This window comes from Odontesthes bonariensis, chromosome 11 (assembly GCF_027942865.1).
Source record: "Odontesthes bonariensis isolate fOdoBon6 chromosome 11, fOdoBon6.hap1, whole genome shotgun sequence".
NCBI classification, from domain to species: Eukaryota; Metazoa; Chordata; class Actinopteri; order Atheriniformes; family Atherinopsidae; genus Odontesthes; species Odontesthes bonariensis.
Window position 1 is genome coordinate 30,096,718 of NC_134516.1, and position 6,642 is coordinate 30,103,359.

The 6,642-nt window shown below is 43.8% G+C and overlaps 2 non-coding genes across 2 annotated transcripts; both read right to left on the reverse strand.

Moving 5' to 3' along the window:
- Positions 1–3,288: 3,288 nt before the first annotated feature.
- On the reverse strand, positions 3,289–3,362 carry trnat-agu (transfer RNA threonine (anticodon AGU)). The gene has a single exon. It is a non-coding gene; the product is annotated as a tRNA-Thr (tRNA).
- Positions 3,363–6,318: 2,956 nt separating this feature from the next.
- On the reverse strand, positions 6,319–6,392 carry trnat-agu (transfer RNA threonine (anticodon AGU)). Its single transcript has one exon. It is a non-coding gene; the product is annotated as a tRNA-Thr (tRNA).
- Between the last annotated feature and the right edge of the window lie 250 nt (positions 6,393–6,642).

Here is a 6,642-nt window from a genome sequence, read left to right on the forward strand (position 1 = left end):
TCTCTGCCTTGTGCATTAGGCTAACAAAGACACATTGGCCCTCATTTATCAAGCCGTCGTAGAAAGCATCGTTGATATGAGCGGAGAACTCGTCGTACGCCGAGGCTCAAGTGAGATTTACAGAACATGCGTACCACACCAATCCCATCGTAAGACCGAGCGGCTGTTGATAAATCCGGTGGCTGAAATCCATCGTAATGATCCTAACCACGCCTTCTACAATAGGCCGCACCTCTAGAATTTGCGACATGGATAGACGAAAGGCGGCAAAGAAACGCTGTCAACGCTGTTGACAGCTGGGACGGCTGTCAACAGCGTTGGCGATGTAAATCGCAGACAGACGAGTTATGTATTTTCCCCTACCGTGATGGTCAATAAAATGTGATAAGCTCCAGATTAAATGCAATCTAGAATTGAACAATGTTTTACTTTTTCTCCAATAAGATCAGGAAGAAGTGGTCCGATACGAAATTTGCCACCAAAGAAGGTCGCAGCTCTCCAGTGCCTTGGAGGAGAGGGTGGCTGGCCTGATCGGAGCTACGTCTTTTTTCCTTGAATAACAGAATGCTTACCAAAAGTCAGAATCGCTGAATAAGTTCCTCTCTCCTCCTGAGTGCTCTTGGCTGTGCAGGCTGGTGGTAGGGATCTCTGGGTACGGGGTCCTCTGGATGTACATCTGGAAATGGCACTCCGCATGCAATAATAATATTGCATACCTTTTCGGGCGTATATAGAAGGGTTCCCCCCGCAGCCGAGAGACAGATCCACCTGCCCTTTAGGAGCCCTATACACCTCTCCACAGTGGCAAGCGTACTATGCGTAGTGTTGAAGCGCCTCTCCTGTTCGGCTCATGAGCCACTCATCATTTTCCCGAAAGAAATCCTCTCTCTCGCGCCTGATGCGCGCGTTCAGGTCCTCTAACAAAGCCAGATCTGCCATCGTTTCGCCATTACCGCGCCGCTAGAATCACCTCTTAAATAGGCGGTTGAATAATGAGCCATCACTCTTACAATTACGGAGTTGTACTTGTTTAATTTTTTTATTTATTTAATTTGCGTTTATGTTTATATTAATGTTGAAGTAATAAAGAAATAAAACATGGGCCTTCTTTGAAGTGATAAGTCTGTAATTTTAACCTAGGGATTTGTTGTGACTCATGAGGCACGCACTAGTGACGCTGCTGTTTATGTATGCTATTGCAGTCACCGCAAGTCAAAATGGAAAAGTGCGTACACTGCCTCAGATCTGTCGTGGCGATTTCATCTTTCCTGCGCTCACGATGTATTTGATAAATGCCAACCTTTCTGCAGAAAAGAACGTACACACGATCTACGCACGTTTTTCGTCTTACGCAAGTTTGATAAATGAGGGCCAATGTCAGCATTTGGATGTTTGGATCTCGGCATTTTATTAAAACATAAACATTTTTGATTGTTATTTGAGTGCCAACATTCCCAGCTCCGCATTCAACATGTTAAGTTCTGCTTTACTGCCCAGCCCTGCACTACACACTGCATTTTCCATTGGGATAATGCACCATAAACAACACAGAAAACAAGCTTACCCTGGCCAACACCAAAACACAATCATTCTGTAGACGTTTTACTCCGAGTTTGCTGATCCATCCGCTGTGGTAATAGTTGTTTTCCTCCAAACTTTTGTGGGCCTTCATCTGTTGCCTGGTGTAGTAAGAAGTCTGGAGAACCAGGTAGCTCGTTATGTCCACAGCCTCTATATTCGGCAAATCGTTCCGGTCTTGCGAAAATTCGGACATTTTCATTAAGTATGGGTCACGCCCAATGTATTTCTCAACTAACGCCAAATACCTTTCCCAATATGCCGGCTCCAAACCACTACAATATTCATTCATCTCCATGTTGGTGCCGCTGTAGCAATTACTGCAGCAAGCAAGTCTTCATTGCACAGGCATGTGGAAATAATAGAAAACAATTCTAATGCGTTAGCAAAAAACCTTCTATATCAGGAGTATTGATCAAGATTCTAGAAATAGAGACTCTTTTCTAGTAAGTTTAAAACCTTCCTCACTCAACTGATAATAACTCCGCAAATGAGCACATTTCTTAATAGATTATATGTAGAAAATAATATTTTGCTATATGTATTGTGTGTATGTGGCCCCGAACCCATCCTCTGTTTGGACTCTTTGTTCATAATGGCCTAAAACTCTATGTGGTTCACAAGGCCTTGCTTCCCCATAAGTACCATCACAACACACAACACTGATTTATCAAAAATTATCATATAATTTCTAACCTAATGACACTCAAACATTGCATAAGGCAATTACATTACCAGCAGGCTCGTCCACCGTTTGCAGCGAATAGGAGCGAGAACCCGATGGCTGAACCGGGAGAAATTCTCCTATGGCCCCAGTTCCACTTGGCGACCGACCAACTCATTACCTTTCAAAGTCTGAGGTCCCGCTCCAAACAGCCGAGTCACCCCACTGGCAAGGATCATACTAATGATTGGTTGATTTATACCCACAAAATGATTAATCAGCTTAATGAATACATGAAAAACAACAGATGAACAAATACAATTTTTTATGATGTCGTGTAGTCTCTTCTGGTCCAATCCTGTCACTGCTTGGTGCTCGGTTCTCCTCTTGGCTGAACGTCTGTTCAGCATTCTGATCCGGAACTAATCTTGGAAGGAGAGGTCACCAGTACGTCAAAGCATATCATATCCCGCAGGAAGTCCGTCAGACTGCACCTCGACTTCCGGTTATCATTTGTATTTATAGCCTCATAGGTTGGACTCACACTCGACCGAGTATGATTGGACATGAGTAGGTCCAACATGCTTCGTCATATTCTCTGGATCAGCCCAAAACAATGTGTACGTGTGAATCTGCCCTTGCTTTCCCAATTGTTTTGTCTCCCTACTCCTGGATCACTTTAAGTCATCATGGAAAAGTACTGAGACTATTTTACTCATAATGTCTAAGAACAAAGCCAATTTTTACACTAGACAGGCACTTTGACCAACTAAGCCACAGCGCCACATGGTTCATAAAACTGATGAAAGAATAAAGAGCAGGAACTGGATCCATTTCAGGAAACAAGGTCCTGAGACTCTCCCAAAACTAACTGTGACTTCAAAATAATTGTTTTATCAAGTCTGACCAAAGAACAGACTCAAAATAACCATGATGCTCAATTAAAGGTCCATCATTTGATCAAGACCAACAATGCAAAGCATTCAGTAGAACCCTGCTAACTACCAGTTTCTCATGCTAAGTCATAGCCAGCTCTGAAGGCCCACAGGCACTGCTGGGATTTGAACCCAGGATCTCCTGTTTACTAGACAGGCACTTTGACCAACTAAGCCACAGCACCACATGGTTCATAAAACTGATGAAAGAATAAAGAGCAGGAACTGGATCCACCTCAGGAAGTGGTTTTTGTGATTCTGTACCTCAAGAATAGTTAAAGCCATGAGTAGAAGTGCCTCCAATTGGTTCAAAACTTCATCATATTTTGCAGATATTGTTGGGTTTTCAACTCAGACCCTGGTGTTCATGAGGAAGTCACTTTCACCAGTTACAGCCAGATCTCATGAAGCGGTGTACTTATTACACGCCAAGTCATTTACTGTGTTTTTACAAGGCTTTTTTATGCTTTTGCGTATTATTTTCCGCTACATATTTCAAGGAAATGTCGTCCTGCCCTCAGCTTTTACTCTAACTCTGACTATTTCACGGTTTGTACGTTCATTTTGATGTTATGTAGTGTGACAGGAGGAGAACCTCCACCGTACTGTACCCTAACCATTTGACATGTTAAGTGAACGGAGGAAAATTACACTCTGAAAGTATAAAATAGGCATAAATGAGACTTTAAAAGGTGTGTGCTATTTGTACGCACTCAATCCTTAAAGCTGCCGTCGGCAGGTTTTCAAAATTCCGTGTCTAAAGTCGGAAAATTCGAACTGATACAACTTTCAGGTCCCTCCCCCAACCTCTAACAAGCTCCGAATCGCCCCCCAAACCCCTCCCCCTCTGTGGACAAGGTTGTGCACGTGAGTTCACACCAGTGTGCGCGCACACAAGCTGGGGGTAGACTCATGCTCAGCATGGAAGACGTGGTTGGTGACTGTTCTGCTCACATAATAGATAAATAATAAACCTAACGTTGGTTAAAAACAGCCGGGAGCGCTCAATTTTTGCAAGCATGATTAAAGGCTTCAGAGGGAGCTACAGAATTCGGGATTTTTCCTAAACAGCCTATTTAATATTCTAAAAAAAGTTGCCGACGACAGCTTTAAAGCGGCAGTCGGCAACTTTTTTTTAGTCATATTAGCTTGAACTGTCATGGGATTCTGGAAGTAGAATATTAAATAGGCTGTTTAGGAAAAATAACGAAATCTGTAGCTCCCTCTGAAGCCTGTAATCATGCTTGCAAAAACCGAGCGCTCCCGGCTGTTTTTAACCAATCACGTTAGGGTGGAGGAATCCTACCTGTCAATCACAGCTTGTGCACACGCTGCTGAGCGTGAGTCTGCCCCAGCTTGTGTGCGCTCACATTGGTGCAGGGCTCTCAAGTCTCACGCAATGAGCGTGAGACACACGCATTTCAACAAGTTCACACGCTCACACGCCACACATGCCATTTCTCACGCTGAGAAATGATCAACTTCGTCGCACAGAAATTCGAATGGCCGATACTATAAACGAGTCTATGGCAGGTTACTGTGCGCTCGTACAGCTCAGAACTATAGCTCTGGTACAGCTGTCTTGATTTAGCAACCCATCGGCAAATCACAAAATAGAATTTCTCAGCCAATCAGAAAACAGAATTTCTTGTTGCCGGGTCTGAAATACCTTTCAGCCGCAAGCACGCGTCCCATGAATGCACAGCGGACATAGCCTATTATGCTCTGAATGCGTGCAGAAGTTGTAGACGAGCTGGAGGTGGAAGAGAACCGTCAGGATCATCAGCAGGTCATATCTTCATTTATTTGAATCTTTTATTAGTTACTATAGTTTTCCTACTCCTTGTAAAAGACCAATACCTGCCGGTTAAAGTGTTCGTTGGCGTGGTAGACCTAAATATTCAGCACACACCCTTTGACATGAGCAACTTAATGAAAAATGAAAAATATGTAGGAGTGTAATTAGGCTTCCGTGGTTAATTCTTTTCAAAGGTGACTGGTATGAGCAGATTCCCAATAAGGCTATCTACAATTGCCAAACTGGTATTAGTTCTGCCGCACTGAAATGCTGATGCAGAGAGGGTTTTTTTCCATGGTGGGGCTCAATAAAACCAAGACCAGGAACACGTTGGCTCTGAATGGAACTCTGTCATCCATCATGGCTGAAAATGGCTGACACTGAGCCACAGTGCTTTAAATGGGAGCCCCCAATATCAGTCATCAAGCATCAACATCTGCCACAAACACAACAACACTCATAAACAAACACACACAGAGAGGGACTGCTCAAGGGGCCCATTTGGGGTTATGTTTGTTTTTCTTCATTTAATTTGTCTGTTTTTTTTGTTTGTTAAGACTTTGCATACCTAAAACAATTTATTTTAAAATATAGCAGAATTTAGTGTAAAAGTGAAGATTTGTGATTTTGGTATAAATAAAACAATTTCTTTGTTCTTTAAGTAGCCAGTTTATGGCGATGGGATCCTGCAAGGGACCCCCCCCCCCAAAAAAAAACCCCAAAAGAAACCCCCCCACGCACATGGCCCGGCCCCTGCCCCGCCCGAATCTCACTCCAAGCAAACTTGAAAACTTGAGAGCCCTGCACTGGTGTGAACTCACGTGCACAACCTCGTCCACAGAGGGGGAGGGGTTTGGGGGGCGATTCGGAGCTTGTTAGAGGTTGGGGGAGGGACCTGAAAGTTGTGTCAGTTCAAATTTTCCGACTTTAGACTCGGAATTTTGAAAACTTGCCGACTGCAGCTTTAAGTGGACCAGTGAAAAGTCATAGCTTGCTCTGAAGGTCCACAGGCACTGCTGGGATATGAACCCGGGATCTCCTGTTTACTAGACAGGCACTTTGACCAACTAATCCACAGCGCCACATGGTTTGTAAAACTGATGAAGGAATAAAGAGATGGAGCTGGATCAATTTCAGGAAATGAGCTCCAGAGACTCTCCCAAAACTAACTGTGACTTCTAAAAAACATTTTTATGAAGTCTGACCAAAGAACAGACTCATAATAACAACGATGCTCATTGAAAGTCCCATCATTTGGTGAAGACCAGCAATGCAAAGAATTCAGTAGAACTCTGCTAACAACAGATTCTCACACTAAGTCATAGTCAGCCCTGAAGAACCACAGGCACTGCTGGGATTTGAACCCAGGATCTCCTGTTTACTAGACAGGCACTTTGACCAACTAAGCCACAGCACCACATGGTTCATAAAACTGATGAAAGAATAAAGAGCAGGAACTGAAACCCAGTTCAGAAGTCTGGAAGTTTTGGAAGTCCTGAGGGGTGTTCCACGAAGCTGGATTCGCAGAAAGCCTGGCTTTTCTCGATAGTTCTGGCTAATCTAAGAGAGAGTTCCGCTCCACCAACGTGGCTCTTTTCTTTCAGTTGCTCTTTCCAGCTCTCTGCCTCTTTCAGAACTGACTGATATTCACTTTCTGCTGCTGCTGC